At 38.7% G+C, this 22235-nt stretch overlaps 1 long non-coding RNA gene across 1 annotated transcript in view; it reads left to right on the top strand.

Annotated features, from left to right (window-relative positions):
• Window positions 1-22235, top strand: part of LOC119891411 — a 37595-nt gene that overhangs the window by 4805 nt on the left and 10555 nt on the right. The window contains exon 2 of the long non-coding RNA XR_005442432.1: window positions 16840-16887. This is a non-coding gene — a long non-coding RNA (uncharacterized LOC119891411). The remainder of the gene's footprint in view (window positions 1-16839; window positions 16888-22235) is intronic.

Below are 22235 nucleotides of genomic sequence, written 5' to 3'. Positions count from 1 at the left end.
AAAGTGGAAGTTTTTCTTTTAAGTGCAAATGGCACATTGTACTTTAAAATGAAAGTTTTGTTTCATCAAAGTCATTTTTCTTTCATTCATTTTCCAACTTTGCCCTGTATCTATCTCCCCTCCCTCTCTCTCTCTCTTCTTCCTTGCACTTTGCGACATTTCTTCTTTCAGGCTTTTTCTCTCGTCATTCACTCACACACTGTCTGTTACTGCTGCTAGGCCTCCCACCTGTCTCCTCTCTCTTTATTCTCTGCAGCCTTTAAGTGAGGCTTTGTTCATGGTAGGGTACTTGTTTTTCAAGCAGTATGTGGTTTTTAAAGGGCAAAGAAAAAGATTAACATCACTGTACTCTCAAGGCCTGTCTGTGCGTCTGAAAAGATGCAGATTCAGAGAAGTTTTCAGGGGAGAAAAGTTACATAAAAATACATCAAAGTTGGGGAGCTGGATTGGGACATCAGAGAAAAAGTTACACTGCAAGAATACTAAAGTATATGGTGCACAAGCAGGTATTGTGCACCAATATGCTGTTCCCTGTGTTTATTCATTCAGTAGAACCCACAGAAATTTGTTTTTGTGTTTGTGCACTTACTCGTATGCAAGTGCACACACACACTGTACACACTATTACACACACACACACACACATTTAAACACATAAACAAAGACATTCAACTTCTCTCACACATCTGACGTCACTAAACTGTCAAATATATAATGAAGACAAGGATGTCCAGTGCAACAAATGCCAATGCTACATTTGTTGAGATTAATTTGTGTGGATTTGTTTGTGATGTTTAAAAATATGCTTTTGTAATTATTTATGACAAATCAAGGCTGCAAAAGCATGTTGTTGAATATGAATCAAGTGGTTATGGGTGGAAAATAGGGGACAGTAGTTGCTAGAATATCATTTGTACTTAAACATACTTTATGACACATGATCTTTCACATTGCCATAGAAATACAGATGTCTAGATTGAGGTACAGATATTTTTACGTACTAAAAAAGGGTGTCTCAATCTTTATAATAAGTTGAAAAATATTCTTTTCTTTTCTTCTCTTTTCATGACGCATATTCCTCACCACAAGGGGACCTTTACTACAGTAAACCTGTTCAGCACAAGGTTCAATTGATCTGTCATTTTAAACCAAAGGCTAAAAAACCCCTTACATATTCAATCATAGTCATGAGACATTGACACAAAGTTAATTATGAAAACGGTAGCTTTACTGCACAATAAAATTGTCTGATGTTGGTTCAAAGCCAACACCTATGTGATGTATGTGAAGCCAGAAATATCTTACCACAGTAGCCGTTTGTACTTCAAGGCTATGTGTGACTCATGTTAGAGTAAAAAGAATCCTTTGATGCATCAGTACTGCAGGTTTTTTTCGCTGGTTTCATGTAATGTTTGTGGTCTGGTATTTTAAGCCTGCATTTGGGCAGTGAGAAATATTTACTTTATATTAAAAAGCGCTCCTACAATTTTGTCACATATTTACAGTGAATGGAAGAGTGTTATACAACCCAGTACAGCAACATCAAGAACTCTTTATGTGTAAGTTTCATGAGATCATTTCAAGACTACGGTATGAACTGAGGCTGCTCCTCATCTCTGCTGCAGGCTAGCGGCTCACAGCTACATTAGCTGCTACTAGCATAACATACCTGAATCTCCGACCAAACTGTTGGTGGTCGAATTGCCTTGTGGGTAATGTGATAGTAAGGTTTTGACATAGAGAAGAATGCGTGCAATAAAAAAACATGATATCATTGGTTCTGCTGCATACAATGATGGAAAAGTCTTAAGTACAGTAGGATGACCAGATGTCCCCGTTTTCCGGGGACAGTCCCCGGTTTTGGTGGCCTGTCCCCGTCTGGAGCTGTCCCTGGAAATGTCATTTTTAACTGTGTGTTAATCATAGACTTTATAAGGTGTTAACAGACCTGAAATTGTACGTGGACGGAAAGACTGGACAGCAGAGCAAACAGGTGCCGTGCTGAAAAGTGATATTCCGCTCAAAACCGATTGCCGTCTGCGGGAGCGCGCGTAGCATGTTAAAGCTGGATCGTCGAGTCTCTTGACATCTACAGCTGCTTTTATCTGGATGAAACAGACATTACGTGCAAATAAACATCAATTTGGTATGGTATAGCAAAGGTATGTCTTTGTGATAGTTAAATGTTTCTTTTAATAGAATAAAGCTGTGGCCAAATAAGTGTTTGCAGTCTATAGCGTAACCAGGTACCAACCAATCCAGTCCTTTTTACCTGTTGAAATACCTTTAAATGACCAATACAACCCATAAAATGCAGTATTCCACTTGCCAGAAAGTGACTAATTTACTGAAAGGTAGATTCTGCCTCAAAATGACTTGATTTCATTCACAAGAGTTATATTTGACACATTATAAAACCAAAATTGTCACCCTTTTTAATTTCATATATAACAAATTACATTTTTTAATGACATACTGACCACCAAACTAAAAATGTCCCCGGATTTAATTTGAGAAATCTGGTCACCTTAAAGTACAGAACAAGCCAAATGGTTTTTGTGTTCTGCATACCTGCATTCAGTGTTTCATCTGGCTATCCTTTTCACCCTGAATGGTCTGCTAACTTGAGAGACACTACACTTCTGCTTCACATTATTAGTTAACTTCTGCTCTACCAATAGTCATGCTATTGGTGCAGAGTGGTACGCAACACTGTACACATGTTACATGTTACAGCATGCAAGACAGGACACTAATGTTAAATTATAGTAAAAGAACAACTACTGTGCAGTGTAGTGTGGTTCTTATATTGTGTTTGGGGAGATGTGGTATATAATGTTGCTTTTCTACCTGCATTTTTAACCAAAATTTATACTGTATTGATTTAGTTTCACTCAAGAGCAGTGTTGGGGTAGTTACTCAAAAAAGGTAATAAACACATTACTAGTTTCTTTTTTTAAAGTAATGACTTACTTTACTAGATTAATCACTGCTGAAAGTCACTAGTTACACTACAAGTTACATTACCTTTGGATTACTACAAAATCTGCCAAATAACAATATAAAGTTACACCTCATATGTGCCCAGATCAACACAAATCCTTATTATAATGAGGACATACGCAGGATCTCTCTTTAATGGTATTTAATAGGCTACTACAAAGCTGACAAAAAAGTTGTGAACATTTGTCAAAAGAAGAACAAGGCTACTGTACTATAATGCTTAAAATTTTAATTGGACATTTCATTGGAAACATTTATTTTTTAAATAATGAATTTCATTACAAAAAAACACAACTTAAGGCTGCCTTCCAACCATCTAGTGCAAATTTTAATTTGTAAATAAGACACTGGCCCTCATCGCAGTATCAGATGATGGTGAGACTTCAAAGGAAAAACATAGCATATGAAATGTAATTTGAACTCTGCATTTAACAGACCAAACCCACACAATAAACTTACTGTAGCTCACTAGCCGAACTATGGCTTTAAATTAGATTTTTCCCGGTTATCAAGAAGTGGTTAAACCTCATGGGCAGGAGTCTCTCAGATCGTTTGTCAGACAACCTGTTCCTCCTTGGAGTCAGCACAAGACTGGCCAGGCTAATGAGCCTCGCCACAGGTGCACTAGAGGGTATTGCTGTCTTTTTGCAAAACCAGTACGCAAATAACGCGATGATTTAGTTATTAGCAACTGTAATGTGATTTACTCAAGTTATCAACAGTAATGCATTACATTACTTTGTTACAGACCAAAGTAGTTTGATTACAGTAACAGTTCCTAACCCCAACACAGAGCAACTGAAATTGTAATTTCGGAGTTAAAAGCTTATAGAATATCTGTTAAAATGTATATCCTGTAGTTTTCAATGCAACTTCATCGCAGCTGCTCTACAGTATTTCACATCCGCACGGTGGTCATTAACTACTGATCACAAACAAATGTACAGATGAGAAAAAGGGTGAAACCAGAATTTCCTACTGTGTTTGAAGCATCTAAGAAACATGTAAAACGTAGGTATGGTGATGTTTAATTCATGCTGTATGTGTAAACAGGGCTGTATGAGTGTGTGCACAATATGTATTTTTACATTGATATATGAGTATACAATTGTGGTTTACACTGCGCGTGTGTGTGTTTGCTCTGTGTTGAACTTCCATTCAGATGAGTGTCAATCGCCGTTTTATGTCAAGTGTATTTGAGAAAAACAGTCTGTTAGGTGCAAATGTTTGCAGGCTTTCAAGTTTTTGTTTCGTTTTTTTGTGTGAGAGGGAGGAGGAGGAGGAAGAGTGAGAGAGGGAAAGTGTTTGGCAAGCAGAAAAGAAAGCCAAAGAAGAAAGCGGCTGAGGTAATGTTGCAAAAAAATTTTTTTTAAAGCTTCTGTCACTATGACAACCATTGAAATCACTGAATGCAGCAAAAACGCTGCACAGCTTCTCGGAGAACAGTAGATGACAGTGAGTCAATGTTTCCTCATCAGTTGACTGGTGAAACCTTTCACATTTTAACCATACAGCTAGAATACTTAACTTTTAGAATACTTTCATGTGTACCAATTCTCACTTCAGACCTTGAAGCAAACTTTTGTAGAGAAGATTTTACAGTCAAGTTGATTTTAAAAGTTGAACTGTTTGAGATGACAACTGCCAAAGAGAAAGGAAATGAAATCTGTAACGATAATACCAAGTTGTCCAGACAGAGAATTTGAATTAAGTTGACTAAAAGGAGAAGAACATATTTGCAGTTGTTGCTTCCTCCTGAATGTCACGGCCTATGAAATGCAGATACTGGGAAAGTAAATATCTGTATGTTCAAAAGAAAGACAGAGGAAACTAAACCTGTGAATGCCTGTCAAGATTTATAGTTTAGATCAGATCATTTTACACCAGGTGTTTCTTGGTCCAGTAAAACTCCTCAAAATGCCTCCTGTATATGTCTTCTCTAGGACAGTCTTTACATCAGCATGTTCAGCATACAGCTTTGGACTGACACACTAATCATTGTGAGATGGTTATGCAGTGTGATAAAGCTTGCACATTAATGATCATTACAAGAAACCGAAAATGATATTTTCATGTGGTAGCTCAACAAATATTATGGTACAAAGTCATCCAAAGTAATGCGAGCTATATATATGTTATAGATAAAATCACAAGCTTGTCTCCTTGGGCTTTATGATATCCTTAGACCGTCAATATGGATAGTCTATAATCTCCAGTAGAAGAAGAACAGTCAGTGCATATACATCGCTTCAGGGGTCACAAGTTGAATTGCTTTATTTTCAGGTGTTGCAGATTAAAAACTGTTGAGCTTTTCTGCTATAAATCAACATAGACAGACACTCCAGTATGGAGTGAGGCAGAGATCATGTTTTACTGTAGTTCCTCTGTGTTACTGAGTAGGAGATCATCCCGCGAAGTCGATCTATCACACTGACAGCTCCATATGTGTAAAATTGATGCTTTATGTATAGAGCATATAGGGATGAGAGGAACAAGTGAAGTCATTTTGTCAGCAAAGAGGAGAGTAAAGAAACAAAAGATATATAAATCACAAGTAAGACAAGTAATTAGTTTGAGTCTTGAAATTAATTCACTTAATTGTGTCCAGAATTGCTACTGCAGCTCAGATGTGTATTTGGTGTGGAGAAAAGGTCTGTGTGCGATGTCTGCTTGTCTACAGTGTATTTTACAGCTGCAGCTGTCTCACCTATCATGGAATGTGTGAAAAGAAAATAGGTCTCTGTGGGTTTGTGACCAGGAGATCTAAAAAAGGTCAAAAAGAACAGTACAATCCACCATGTAATGATAAATACAGGCATCTGCATTCACACAGCACAATTAAACACAGAAGATTGGGATTATCTACTACTAGTAGTTGTTTTTTTCTTTAACAAGGCATGTTGGATGGATTAATTATATTTGGTGATTTTTCTAATTGAACTAATTTAAATTTGTATTTTATGTGTAAATTGAGGTCAACAAGCTAACTAACTGGACTCTTCAATGAGGATAAATCGGACTGAAAAGAGCTGTGTGTTAGCTTAAACAAATGACTCTGTGGTTGAAAATCTCTAAGAAACCGCCTGTCCTCACTGAAAACTGGCTGTTGGTGTGTCCTTGAGCAACACAGTTGGACTACATAGGGCCAAACAGCACAACTTGGATTTGTAGGTAAGATGGACTTGTGATTTTCCTGTATGTGAGCCTGTTTAATTAGGACCAAAGTGACTGGTCTAAGCCACGGCAGTAGCAGAGGAGAGTTATCTTGAGTGCGGAGTCAATCAAACCTAACTGCTAATCAGGGAGTTTTTTTCTGCCCTGGCAGAGGAACGACTGTGTTGATGAAACTGTTATCAGAGCCTCCTTTCCCTTCATGACAAACAGCTGTGCTTCCTCTAAATGTGCCAAACACAAGAGCGACCAGCTTTCCCATTATCCACAGCTATTTGTGATCAATTATCAACCTCCACGGCTGAATGATGAAGCCCATCCGGTGGTCTCTCAAGATACAGTTTTACTAAGAACTAGATACCAGCTCCAAGAAGACTGTACAGAAATCAACAAAAACCCAACTTTCATAAAAGGACTAACTCTTCTCCAAAAACTACGTTTTCAAAGGCTGATTTGACGTCTTTTACTGTAAGTCTTGGAAGCAATTTTGAAAATTATTGTTTAGTGAAAGTTTCAAGAGAAGTGTATTTTGGGACATGATTGGCTTGATTGGCAGGTGTCTCAGGCTGTCCCGCTGGCCAACCTCAGCCTCAGACACGAGTCACCGTCTTACCCAGATTTGGATTTTCAAACTGGAGAAACAAAGATAGTAGCAAGCGGTAAATGCAGGTTCCACCACAAAAACATAAAAACAAAAGTGAACCCAAGTCATTTCTGAGAGATGTTCTCAGAGGGTCTTCATAGCTGAACCTTCATGAAATACCTTCTTGTAGTGTTGTCACAATAGGTCATGATTGGGAAAAAAATACTTATGTGGGGGATTTTGTTTGAATACGGGCTTCCACAGTACTCACGTAGTTCTGTCTTTGTGTATGTATATGTGATGATGAACATACTCTACATTTTGTGGTAGTGACTGAGATGCTGTTGGGGCTTCTTGTTAGTATGAATGTACTCATATCAAAATTGTTGTCCATGTATTTATCCTGTAGTAGTTTAACCACAAGGGGGCGACGCACAGCATGTAATCAGGTGCAGCTCACTGGTTAATTGTCAGCATGTGGTCCAGGAGTGAGTGGTGATGGACTAGGATTTTTCCAGTGACTCCAGAGAGGAAATGGACATTCAAAGTCCTGTGGCATTACCTTATTATTGATCCTGTAAAGACATTGTGAAAAGAGGATCTCTTCATATGACGACAGGTAGTGTATTATTGTGGTATTTATGTTACACATTTCTCCTGAGTTTAAGTTGCAGCATCAGCTGTAGGGTTAATATCCCAGATTTTGATTGAAAACACTGAATATGCTACTTATACAGCATATTAGCATCTGTATCCCTTCGACATTTGGATGGATTAAGAAATTAATGAAGCTCTTGGCACTTTAAACTACTATATATACACGATGCTGTCAAAACTCTAGTCCTTAGTCAGTCCCTTTTATCATATCTGTTTAAACATGGCAGGGGAGTGGATAAGGAGACAAGGAAAGGAAGGGAGGGGCAGAGGGAAGGAAACAAACACTGGGAGTCATCGAGGGGTGCAGGAGTTTCACACGGCAGTTTGGGGCGTCACCAGCTATCAGCCACTGTGTGAGCAGTCTGTTACTGCTGCTGGTCACTGGGTAGCTGAGGGTTCAGTGCCTTGCTCAACAGCATGGTTTTTGACCCTTCTTCAGGGGAAGGTCGACTAAATGTCATCTTCATTGTGGAATTTATCAGGGACTCTCCAGTCACTGTGTGTTCCCTTTATTTGTTGGTTTTTCATTTTCCATTTAATTTCTCCTCAAAACTTGTTGTAAATCAACGTAAATGAAGATGAAGTACAGATAAATAAAATATACATCTTGAATACTTGAATGATTCATTACATACATTTTCAATTCCATTTCTTTGTGTAGTGTAAGTTGTCTTGTATGTATGTGTGCAACATTTTTAATGAAGTGTTTTTGTATAATATAGTGTATAGTCAGTTTAGATGCATAGATTTGAGTAATGGAATTGTTACAGAGCATCCTGGCTTCACAACAGTACAAACTTAATAAGGAATCAATAAATGGCATGATAAGTCAAAACTTATCGTTGTTTATTTAGAATATTTTATTGTAATACAACAAACAAAATAAAACCCCTCCCTCAAACAAAGAAGAGTTGAATCTCCCTCAGTTGTCCCCTCCAGCTCCCTTACAGTCAAGATGGCAGCGAAGATAACAGAGTGGATCATAAAATATCAGGTATGGAATTAAACCCCAGATACTCCAGTTCAAGATCAAACTTTTTTGTGGATGTCAGTTTTTGAGCCAATACGAAGACCAAAGTCTGGCCTTCCCTGGTCATTGTGTCACTGACAGTAACTTATTCCCTTACACCTTTACCATCACAACTAAGTGCCTAAACTTAACCTTAACCTAATTCTAGCCCTAAAACCAAGTCTTAGCTCTCAAACAACCCTTTAAACTTGTGGGGTCCAGCATTTTAGTCCCACAAAGCTGTCAGACCCCACAGGTATAGTGGGCTTCTGCCTTTTGGACTGCGTCACGCACACATGCATAGACACACACACACACACACACACACACGACCAAGCACATAAATCATCTTACAGTAACAGAAACTTGACAGCTGCTTTGAGTTTGCTTTGATGTTTTTAATCAGGTCTGTAGCTCAAGAAAAGTAAAGTTGGTGGAATGAAAAAGACAGACAAAGTGCCATATGCTCAAAATACTATGTAAAGATGGTGGGAACATCTACATTGGTCAATAGTTACACTGTAAACATTAGGTGACTTGAGTGAGGCAGATTTCATTTTGGAGGAAACTCTGGTATATTTCTGTTCCAGCACAGCATGCATTTTAACTGTGCAAATATGCTTTTGGCTGCTGTTTGATTCAAGGAGACTCATTCACATGAATAGCAATGAGATATTCTGGATGCGCTCTGCATTCAGGGAGAGGGTACCCCCTGCCATTCATATGCACACAACAGCATCTCATACACACAGGCTCATTGGCAGTCACGCACACATACATACACAATCATTTGCCCATCATATGCACACACACACTTCTACATGGCCACAATAACAGAGGGGGGTCCCCTTGTCAATATGTGCGTGTTAATAGCAGATCCACTCTCAGTACAGACAATCAGAATGTTTGCAGACAGTGAATTTTTTTGCAGAGTGAGAGGAGTGTCAGCAAAAACAACAAAAATACAAATTCTCTTGTGACCCTGCACACACTCTGCAACCAGTTACAACAGATCACAACGCTCACAGCTGTGGACATTCAGAGTTTTAGACTGGAGGTGATTTTCTGACGTTTATTTGCGCTAACAAGCATTGACCAAACAGTACAACCTAGTCCAAACATGCCTTTCTTGGCAGGAGTAGAGGGTTTTAGTACTGGACAGCTCCCAGGTGTGGATGTGAGAGACTGTCTCGTCTGCAGGTGAGGTGTGATGCTACTGGTGAAGACCATGGAGCGCCATCAACTCTCATGGAACAGGAAAAGCCTAAAAAATGTAAGGCTATGAGAAAGTGCTTTATTAAATCAGTGCAAGGAACTCACGGAGGAAGCAAGTTATGGCACAGTTATGAGTTCTTCCATTTGTGCTGTATAACAGGTCACATGACTGTAGTACCTGATTTGAAAAGAAGAAGGATGAGGAGGGGGTCACGGGCAGCAAACTGCAATATGTATGATATTCAAGGATGTATGCAAGATTTACAAATGTCAAGAACATATGTCTTTTTTTTTTACTCCAGATTGTCAAGAGAAATCTTTCTGGGGTCTAAACTTGACATTCTTGAATTAAGAGAGCCCGTTAGTCAAACGAGTACTACAGCATTTTGTTCCCCCCACTAAACAGTATGACCTTGACAGTGGCTACATCTGTTTCAATTCACACACCCAACAACACTGACTTGATCCCCTTTGTCTAATTGTGTCAGTAAACCCACGTGACCACCAGCGCTGACGTTAATGCTGTTAGTCAACAACCCCGTTAAGAGGTCACTAAGTTCACCATCAACACCCACGGGATGGCTGTGACCCTGCTGACGAATCCTACCTCATTACTACGACTAATGCACCGAGGTCCCATGTGACCTTTATACACACATCCACACGCTCTCACTCTGCGGCTGACCTTCCACAGCAGGCGAGCACATTTCCTGATGAGTGTGTGACCCACTGAACGGGCTCACCTGCAGGGGTGAGGGGGTTCAGCAGTGAGGAGTCACCAAGGTCGCAGCCCATTCGGACAGTTTAGCAGAGTAGAGTGGCTGAGTCAAGATGAAGGACATTAACTTAGCAAGATGTCTATGAAGATTCTCAGTCATCCAGGTCGTAGTTATCCAATGAAGGTTAAAATCAAGGGCAACTGGACTTGGTTGAAGATACTGGAAGACGTTTCGTCCCTCATCCAAAGGACTTCTTCAGTTCTGAACTGAAACGTCTTCCAGTATCTTCAACCAAGTCCAGTTGCCCTTGATTTTAACCTTCGTTGGATGACATTAACTTAATTTTATCCACTGTTGGTTCCCAGACAAACTGCTGAATTGGATAATAAATCTAAAATAAATGTAAAATAATAAATGTAATGGAGCCAGACAGAAGATGTTATGTAACAGTCCACAGTGCACACAATAACACAATAACAATATCAATTTTAAACCCACATGGTGGTGTTTTTTTCTTTTCTTTTACAAATGTACAATCATAATATTCCTCAATGCATTAATGTGTGGTCTTAAAATATACCTACAATATAAGCCACTTGAGAAGCCAAACGTGGAGGAAGAGGTTATCCTACTATACCTGTTCAAGCTTAAATTAATTTATCAAAAAAATCACAGATATTTCACTGCATCCATTCTAATCAACCACTGCTCATTACCAAACATAAGAGATACTAGATAAATAAACACATCATAGGCATCATAAAAATAATAATAAGTAATAATAATAACAAGTAAGTGATAAAAGATCTGGTAAAAGGGGAACCATAAAAATAACAGCATAAATGTTTTTTAAATTAAAGTTGATTTACAAAATTGTTTTTTGTCTATCAAAGACAACAAGAGAAAAAGGCAGATGTTTTCACCTCTGTTAACTGGTTGTTTATTTGTCTGTGACCAACATCAAAAAACTAAGGGCACATTCACGCTCCCCAAAGAGAAAGAAACCAATCGATTTCAGTGATGCTGTGATCTTCCCTCCACTTTTCACTTTTGTGATGAGCATGTCCCCTCACCTGACTGTCATAGAGACCAAAAAATTGGTGTGCACATTCACAGGAAGAAATGCATTGGTTTGGGTGACTATGTGACCTTTACTGCAAGGCCACCATGAGGCCAAACTCTGGCTACCCTGTTCTATCATGCATCCACTAGATCTAACGGGGAAGGTTATTGAGCCTTGATGTTGTTTTCTCTGGTCTGCTCGTTGCTTTGACATTAAATAGTCAGATGAACAAGACCAACCTTGTGCGGGCATTTATCACAGAAATTTTACTTCGCCACTGTAAACAAATCAATCACTTTTCATTTCTGTTGGAATTAATTAATTTTGTCGATTTAATTGCTGCCGTGACTCAGCCTTTCTCCCATCTGTAGTATATCAGTAAGTCGGTGGTTTTTCCTTTTGCTGGAGGACACACATCAGGACACACATAACAAAGAAGACAGACTAAGACAGCCAGAAGCATCTGAACGATGAGTCAGTATATGGAACAATATGTCTGTTTAACTTGTAAATAATTTTTACTTTACATTACACAAAGGCAAAATAGATGTAAAAGGATTGGAGAGGCACAACCCTTGGTCCTTGGTCAGGTTGTGAACCATTCATCTAATCATCTGTTGTGACCTGGCTGACAATGCTCAACTTTTGTCACTGGATATTTCAACACTATCTGCCATTCACTGTTTAGCAGTAACCAAGCAACAAAGTGTCTTTTTATAATATCTTTAACAAACACTACCACCCTCTTTTATCTGTCTCTTGTTCTGCCTGTGATTCATTTCCTTCTTGATAAACAGTATCTTGTGTGTGATCAGACTGAAAGCTATTTTCCTTCACATTTGATTTGAATCTTCCAAAATGAACTGCTGCCGACAGGTGACAAAAAACCCATAAGATGCATGAGATGTCTGAAACTAAAATGTCAGAACCAAAATGTCCCCATGTGCTTGTGATCTGATGGAAAAGACACAAGGCGATTCTCTCTGTCTCACACCCCAGTTCTCATTTTCCTCGCCCATATCTTCCTATCAGAGATACTTTCACTCATAGCCACCGTGACTCTCTCCTCTCCGCAGTGTAATATTCCTCTAAAGGTCACAGCAATTGTCTGCTGGAGTAAAACAAGAACAAAAGTGATGAAACCAAGGATGAAACACTTCACACTTTTGTTTTGACGACAGAACAATCTGATCTTCTCTGTCTGACTTGTTCTCATATGTAGCTCGTTAAGTGTAGAGACTGCTCTGCTCGGTTACATCAGTAAAGTAAAAGTGTGTAATAGAGAAGAGAGCTTCAGACAGTATCATAAGTTATTGATGATATGATTGCTCTTTGATTTCTTTAGAAAATGAAGAAGATAATGGAACATTGTTAGTGAGTAGAGGTTAGAAAAGTACGTTTGCGACAGGAAGGTCAGCGACCATACCTGGGAGCAAATGCTCAAAAGAAATATGGATCTTGTATATCTTGAGATATGTGCATTTGATTCATAGTGAACCAAGCCATGTTTGTTCAGTAATGATATTACATACTGTGATGTATAATCATGGATTATCTGTGATTTTATTTCTGTATATTCAGCACTGTCAAAATTTCTGTGCAAATTACCTCCCACATTTTAATGAAGGCGGAGATCCCATGATGAAACTAATATTGTGCAAATCAAATTTGAGCTTTAATTTGTTCTTTGACATGGGATATATTTTGATGTATTGCTTTAAATTGTCTTCAAGTTAGATGTAAAAGTCTTTTTAAGTAAATGTGTGTGTGTGTGTGTGCATGTGTGTGTGCTCATATTGAGGGCTCAGAGTTGTCTCAATGTGAAAATCAATAAGCGCTTAAGGTGAATATTTTGTTTATTCATGAAAACGTTCTCTAGGTCTTTGAGCCTAATCCTTTTTGAAATGAATTGTGTGCAATTCTGTCCAAGTTTAAAAAACAAGGATGACGTTGGAGGCCCGAAAACCTAAAAAGCAGGAATGCATGTAACAATTGTACATATGTATGGCTCAGTAACGAGCACTGTGTATAATTTTCATTGTTATAATGTGATTGTTTTCTTATTAAGTGTGAATGAACAACACCATACATTACACTGTAACTACTGATGTGTTGACCCCACATCTCATCATTTGCTTGGATTTCATTGTTGAAGTTGCCAAATTCAACTGTACAGTTAAGTGCATGTGGCTGTGGGAATATTGGTTTCAGAATTTACCCAGAAGTCCAGTTCTTTCACTTATTTCCCACCTTTTTGTGCCTCCAGAAATTATTTAAACAGAGTTAATCAAAGTTAATCAAACTCCATCTAAAACGCTTTCAGCTTGAGCAGATACATCTTTGCCTCAATTTTTTGTCAATTTGTTAATTTCATTTATTTTGTGTACATAAATATAGCATATAAGAAGTAGAGTATTAGTAGTAGTAGAGTATTTTTACTGTCTGCTACCAAACAAAATCAGGGAGTGAATCCCCTCATGAGGAGATGATGAGGATGCAGTGTGAGGGAGGAAATTCTAACTGTGAGTTTGTGTGGTTATGTACAGCAGGTGTGTGCCTGCATGAATGAGAATATACACAAGCAGTGTGTGTGTGTGTGTGTGTTTTTGCGTTGACACATGTGGCTAAATGCATTTGCAAAAATTTTTTGAATCTCATTATTTTCCTTTGATGAAGGTGATTTACATACATGCGACATTTTACTACTCTCACTAAAGATAAGAGAAACTTTGAATACAACACTTTAGCTCCCATGTGTCCTATATATATTAAATAATCATTTTAATATATTAAAATGACATGGTGTTTAATTGTTTCTGTCCATTACAGTTGTAGAAATCAGAAAAGTCCAAGAACATGTTTCAACTTTTCATGAAAGAACCCATCCCTGAGATAATCCACAGAGTTACAGAAAGCTAGTAGAAAATTTGTCAGGCTCTTTGTATCAAAGGTAAATAGATCTTTTCCCCCAGTTTTCCCATCAATCACCTCTGGGATAAATAAATCCATCCGGCCATCGACTCGTCACCTGAAACCTGCTGCATTGGTGTACAGCAGAAATGTGTGCAGCATATGACCACCTGCTCAACAGTCACCCCAATCTCACACCTACTCTCCCTCATGCCCCCAAAAATCTCCAGATGGTGCAGCTCGTAAAATAAAAGCTGGCTTCCTCCTGAAGGTTTACTGCTGCTGCCTGCTTTCTTTCTTTCTGGATCAAATAATATCTTTGTTGGGGTAGAAGGGGTGTGTGTGTGTGTGTGCATGTGTTTTTTTTGCTTATGGTTGTGTTGTGGGTTAGAAAAGTCTTAACATCAAATCATCTACAGTTTGTGTGTAATTCCGTGTATGTGTGTGTGTGAGTAAAGAAAAAGCAAGAATCTCTCCATCAAACAATGTCTTTGCTTAACTAGAAGATGTGCGTGTGTGTTTGCATGTGTGCATGTATGCGTGCACGTACGCTTGTTTGAGTCTGTGTGTGTGTGTGTGTGTGCTGCATGTAAAAATCTTCGAATCTCTAGATCAAATAATGTCTTTGCCAGTGTTCAAAGTGTGTGTGTGTTCGCGTCTGGGTGTGTGTATGTGTGTGTGTTTCTCCCCGTGTGGGAATTCATTACCATTCTGAGTTTTTCTCTTTGTAAATAACCCCTTTGGGGGCTTCGTGTTGAGCCTTTTAAAAACTCATTAGGATTCGTTGTTAAGTCGTCTCCGATGTGAAAAATCTTAACATGTACATCTTTAAATACCCCTAATGGCTCCATTCGTCTTAGTGATCGCAGTTTAAATGCAGCCATTTACATTTGGCCTTTGCAACATTTAGGTCGTGGTAATGCAACAATACAGCTCGGAATGAGGGCAACCAGGAGGGAATCAAGCTCATTATCCATTGTTATAAGGGCAAAAAAGTCTTTTTACTTCTCTCTTCTCAGATGTTATTTTATTTTCTTGATACTTTTTTATCATAAAATCAAAAGCATTCATTTCGTTAGATCTCTTGTCACGATAATGAAGGTCTGGCCTCATTATAACTGGTGAAAGCTGAAGCCAGTCTCAAAGTATGTGAAGCTGCAGTGCCACCACAATAAAAATGTTCATTTTTAAAGCAATTTTCAAAACCTATTTGCTTTAAACAAAACAAACAATTAAAAACAAAGCTACAGGTATGAAGTCAATAAGACAGAAACCAGACACTATAACAACAGACGAGCTACTGGAGGCCACATTGGTGAAAAAGGGATTACTGGTTCTGATAGAAAGGTATCAGAACATTGCAGTTTGTTGTGTATGGGGCTGCATAGCCACAGACCAGACAGGTTGCCCATGCTGATCCTTGTCCACTGCTGAAAGCACCTACAACGAGCATGTGAGTTGATCAGAACTGGACCATAGCGCAATGGAAGAAAGTGGCCTGGTCTGAGGAATCACATCTTCTTTTACATCACAAGGACGGCCGGCTGCGTGTGTGTCACTTACCTGGCGAATACATGGCACCAGGAAGCACTATGGGAAGAAGGCAAGCCGGGTTCATGAATGGTTGGAGGAACTACAACAAAGAGTTGAATATGAGGGGGTGTTGACTTGGCCTCCAAAATTCCCTGATCTCTCCAATCGAGCATCAGTGGGATGTGCTGGACGAACAAGTCCAATCCATGGAGGCCCCACCTCTTAACTTCCAGGACATAAGAGATCCGCTGCTAACGTCTTGCTGCCAGATAAAACAGCACAACTTCAGAGGTCTAGTGGAGTCCAGGTCTTGACAGGTCAGGGCTGTTTTACCTGCACAATATTGGGCAGGTGTTCATAATGTTATCGCTGATCGGTGTAACGAAACATCTTTAGTTCTTTTAAATGTGTCTCACTGATGCTGTTATTCAGCATTATAGAGAGATGTGTTTTGGGGTGAATTTGATCACTTTAACTACGTCTCAGTCTATCACAGACATCCATAATGGTTATACCCTGGCTTCAGTACTTCACCCAAAAATAGATTTGCAGGTTTAAGTAGGTGGCTAAACTAACTTTAACCTACTTTAGGCTGCTATGGTTAAGCTGAATTCATCGGGGCTTTTAAAACAGGCTGGTTCCTCTGCTTCAAGGCATCACAACCACCAGTATAGACTGAAATCACAATTTTCACTACATAATTTACTTTTTTGTTGTTGTTTTGTTTCATGCTCAGCCCAGGGTGTGTAAACTCACACAAGTGAGTGAAGTGCATCCCTAATAATTGCTTAATGGTGATAGAACTGTCTCTAAGTATTTTATTATAAAGAGTACTTTCTAGACCTACTCTAAATGAAAAGTCTCCTAAGATAATTTCTGTTAGGATTTGGCGCTATATAAATGAAACTGAATTGAAGTACAATAAAATATTATCTTAAATAAAATATCTTTCTTTGTTTCCCCTTCCTCTGTGCAGTGTCGGAGCCAGCCTCATCTCAGACTGAGGCCTTCCTCCAAACAGCGGGTAGGTAAACACTTGAGACCTTGTTTCTGCTGTGTGTCTCTGTGTCCTCCACGCTGCAGGAACAGGATGTTCGCACACACAGCCGACTGTACAAAAAATCCCACATTTGGCTCACTGTACACAAAACAGTGTGTGCTGATAACTTTGCTCAAAACATGATAACTGTGATCAAGCAGACTGGAAAGTCTGTGTTGCTGCAACATTAGAGGATGTACATGCAGCTAATGTTGTGTGTTCAGATGTGATTTAACACTGCGTCACACCTCTTTATACATGAAGTTGGGTGGAGCCTTGCTTGGAGTTAGGTGAGGTCACCAAACTCATTGTAACCAATGAGAATGACAAAGGTAGAAGTTAATCTAAGGTGACCTCTTTGCACTCTACTGAATCTTATATGTTATTTATCTTCTCTGGTGATACAAAACGTTCAAGAACAAGAATAATTAATCATTATAAAAATTAGGGACAGGTAGAAATACAACGAAAAACAACGTATTATTAAAGTGTATTACTACCATCTACTTTTTAGAAGAATGCAGTTTTTGTCCAAATTAATGTATGTTAATGAAGCCTTTTAAAATGCAACACTGGAGCTAAATATCTGCTAGGGCCAATAAAACATTTAGGTGTTTATGAACTCATCACTAAAATGGCTATATTTGGTTATCAAACTCGTACTCAGACAAAATCTGACCAAACAGAAGACTGTTGGCAAGAAGGCACCTGTTATGTAAGATGGCTCTCTGTCAACCACATACTGAGGTGTGAATCAGAAAGTGTGTGTGTAGAAGGTTAGCAGGGACAGTGGGCAACTGCTGAACATCTTTGAAGGTGGCACATACATTTACACACACACACACACACACACACACACACACACACACACACACACACACACACACTCTTTCCACTCAGGACTGAGCACTGGAGGCCACTGCTTTGATCTTCTCTCTCTGTTTGACTGCCATCCTCCCTCCTTTCTCTTCTTACCCTTTATTGTTCAATGTCATCTTCTTTATGGTATCATATAACTATATTCAGAAAACCTTCATTAGCACAAAAACATCATTATATACTTGCAAACCATTTCTAATGCATCTGTACATAGTAGCTTTGACCAAATTAACCAGGCAAATGAGTCATTAGATCCGTACAACCAACAACATTAATGGGCTAATCCCCCCCTGTTCTTCTTTCTGTGTCTCCTGGCTAATCACAGGCTGTCTGAGAATGCAGCCAAACACATCTTTCATCTCACACTCTCCCTTAATTCCCTTTGTCAGTGTAGTGAGTATTAAACAAACCCGAATGAGTCTGTAATCCGGCGGTTTGTGTTTCACTGAGTGGCACTGTGAGGTTGGTGGGCATTGAGGGTTCGGAGGTGTTCGTTTGCAGTTACCTCATTCATGATCAAAGCAGAGGAAAGACACCCTGCGTTGATCATTTGAGAAGCATGGGGTCTGCGCTGGGCTTTTTTTTTTCTCTGGCTTGGTCTGCTGAAAGCCCATGAGTGCTCACGACACAGGGAGACAGGAGAGGATTCTTTAATGCTGGTGTTCCTGTGTCAAGTAACCATTCTGAATAGATGCTGATAGTGCACTCCTGCCTGTAAGTCGTACCTCCACTGTATCAACTGTGTGAAGATAAGATAAGCTAAGATCTACTTTTAATAATCCCCTGCAGGGGAAATTTGAGAACAGTATTACGTAGATGTATAAATAATATAAACACTGTATAGACACTATAAACAATCAATATACAATACCAATAATAATAATAATAAATTATAATAATAATGTAAAATCTGATACAGTCTTGTTAATTAAAGTCTTGTGATTTTCTACATGTTTCGATGTAACCAGACCTTGTTCTATTAATAGTGGATGAGCAGATACTGTGTCTTCTTCTGCTGTCCCATAGACCATCGTTGTGGTCTGTGGGACAGCACAACTCAGTGAGCCACACTGTTACACTTCAATCATATCTGCTTGTCTTCACTAAATATTACTGCTCCTCAAAAGGTTAGGCCTACGTCTAAAGCTAGTAAGCAACCCTGGATAAATGACAGCATTCGCAGCCTAAAAAGGGAATGCAGGAAAGCAGAGCTCAGATGGAAAAAATCCAGTCTCAAAGTCCATTACCTCAGTCTGAAGGATTTATTAATTAACTACAATAACATGGTTAAGGATGCGAGAACACACTATTTTTCTGAACTCATTACTACACATAAACACAATCCCAGGTTTCTGTTTAAGACTGTGGATCAGCTGGTAAACCCAACCCCTCCTTGTGCCTCAGTTGGAAGTAATGATGACTGTGAATTGTTTTTATCTTATTTTACCAATAAGGTGGTGTCAATCAGAGCCTCTATTACCCCCACGGCCTCTTACTCAGAGGTCCCTCACCAGCAACAAGAGAGTTTTAACCAGTTTTTTCCCATCGACTTGTCTGAGCTTTTAAAAACAGTATCACAAATGAGGTTTTTTAGGAAGTACCACAGCACTGAGACTGCCCTGCTTAAAGTCACCAATGACCTTTTAATGTCTGCTGATGAAGGCATGTGCTCAGTCCTGGTACTCCTGGACCTTAGCGCTGCTTTTGACACCATTGATCACAACATCATGTTAGACAGACTGAGGCACTGGGTGGGGATCTCTGGTACTGCCCTAGAATGGTTTTCATCCTACCTGTCAAATAGGAAGTTTTGCGTGTCTGTAAACAACTATGTCTCTTCGTTCTGTCCAGTTAAATATGGTGTGCCTCAGGGGTCGGTCTTAGGACCCATTTTGTTTTCCTTGTATCTGCTTCCCCTTGGACATATTACCCATAAACATGGTATTTCTTTTCATATTTATGCTGATGACACACAAATGTACTTGCCCGTCAGATCCACAGACCCTGGAATGCTGAGTTCACTTACCGACTGCCTTTGTGAAGTTAAAAAATGGATGTCAAATAATTTCCTCCAGCTGAACTCAGACAAAACAGAAATCCCGGTCATTGGGTCCCAGCAGATGGCAGATGGTTCCCTAGTAAATCACATTAAGCTTGTGGCAAAGAACCTTGGTGTCTGGTTTGATAGTAATTTAAATTTCGAGCAGCACACCACAAAGCTTGTTCAATCATGTTTTTGTCAACTTAGAAATATAGCAGAAATTCGATCTATGTTAACTTTTAAGGACACCGAGATCATTTTACACACCTTCATCTCATCACGCCTGGATTATTGCAACAGCCTTTTCACTTGTTTAACCCAAAAATCTACTGATCGACTCCAGACTGTCCAGAACTCAGCTGCCAGGCTTTTAACCAGAACAAAGAAATATGACCACATTACTCCTATTTTAGCTTCATTACACTGGCTCCCAGTATGTTTTAGAATTGACTTTAAAATTATATTGATCACTTTTAAAGCTCTTCATGGCCTCTCGCGTTATATTTCTGACCTTATAGTCCCATAAACACCAGCACGTACCTTGAGATCCTCGGGCAGAGGTCTGTTGTCTGTTCCAGAGTCTCGACTGAAAACTAAAGGGGACAGAGCGTTTGCTGTCAGGGCCCCGAGGCTCTGGAACAGCCTGCCCGAGGAAATCATCTCGGCCGAGTCAGTGAACTCTTTTAAGTCCCTTCTTAAAACATACTTTTATAGGAGAGCCTTTCCAGATCTTATTTGACTTTATTTTATCCCTTTTATTTTATTCTATTTTACTTATTTTATATTTATCTTAAATGTGTATTTTGGTCTTTTCAATGTTTTCTTGCTTGTATTGTTGGCTTTCCACTTGTTGAAGCACTTTGTAACTTGTTTTTGAAAAGTGCTCTACAAATAAAGATTATTATTATTATTATTATTATTATTACACTGGGTGACATTACATTGAACATCCACACTGTAGTTTAAATCAATCCCACATACACCATCCTGCTGCTATAAATGCTTAGAGCACAAAATGTAGATTAATCTGCTACTGAAAATAGTCCTCCCAGAAGTGCACTATATATTACTGAAAACTGTTCAGTGCCCAGCTGTTTTTTTTTTTTTTTGTATTTCTACACATAGCTCATATGCCATGCCATACAAGCATTTTTGTATTTATTTTAACATGTCTTCATACCTAAACAGAGAGAATAGGCTGTTTGCCAATAACCCCCAAAATGTCATATATGACCATTGGAAAGTACCAGCAACAGGCGTACCACTCTATCGTCGTCGTCATAACAATAAACACATGGGTACATGTTGGGAAAAGATCATGATTGTAATTTAACTTACGCAACTTCAAATAACTCAACACTGACTTTTGGTTTCACACAGGACACAAACCTCAATCCACCCTTGCCTCCTCCATATAAGGATTTTGTTGCTCTTTAAACCACCTCACCTGACTTCTTGTAATAAGTTACTTTTTACTTAGTACTCCTCCTCCCTAATAAGTAAAGTAATACTATTACTTTACTTATTACTGGGTATTAACAGTAACTAGTTATGTTTCTCATTTTGTTAAGACATTACTTTCACCTCCCCTCCCACCACCACTTTACTGGAACAAAACAGAAAACACTGCAGTCTCTCAGACCAGATGTTGCTTTACAGTATAGGCTATAGAAATATTAAAAAACAAAGCAAGTGACGACAATGTTCTTTGCCTCTTAGACTGTGACACAATAATGGCAAAACTTACAACTGTGGAAAGAATGCTTTCTCCTTCGTTCTCCATTCTTCCTTTAGCTTTTTGGCAAACCGCTGACTTGAATCATATAATTAGGTATCTGTCGAGAGCCTGTGATATTCTGAACTATGTTGAGCAGCTCATAAAAGTATGTTTTTAATATTTAAACTAAAAATCAATACATTCTTAGATCTTGCAAAAAGAGACCAAATGGAAGCACAGATCAAAGAAGATAGCTTTACCCTGTTCTATCCATGAAATTGACATTGCTTAGCTTTAATGTATATTTGCATATACTGTATATGCAGGGTATGTTATACTGCAGGCATTAGGTTTAGTTCATAAGCCATAAAACCGATATTTGAATTGACAGGAACAAGAACTTCAAAAGAGACGAATATGAGCTCTAGAGAGGACGCAGAAAGAAAACTGTAGAACTTCATTAAAAGGCCTCAGGCCAAGGCAGAGTGAAATAATAAATGTAGCTGTCAAACATTGGTGAAGGCAAAATACAAAACAAAACTAATTATATTACTCAATTATGACTCAATATGAAGATTAACCACATACAAACAACTAAATGAATGGATAAAAAATAAAGACAGAAAATAAATAATTGGCCCATTAAAAGTAGATAAATAAAACAAAAATTGATAGAGATCATCATATAATCTGTAA

This window comes from Micropterus salmoides, unplaced genomic scaffold (assembly GCF_014851395.1).
Source record: "Micropterus salmoides isolate LMB-PRFRI ecotype aquatic unplaced genomic scaffold, ASM1485139v1 Ms_hic_scaffold_7, whole genome shotgun sequence".
In the NCBI taxonomy this organism is placed as follows: domain Eukaryota; kingdom Metazoa; phylum Chordata; class Actinopteri; order Centrarchiformes; family Centrarchidae; genus Micropterus; species Micropterus salmoides.
This window is presented reverse-complemented; position numbering and strand designations above follow the sequence as displayed.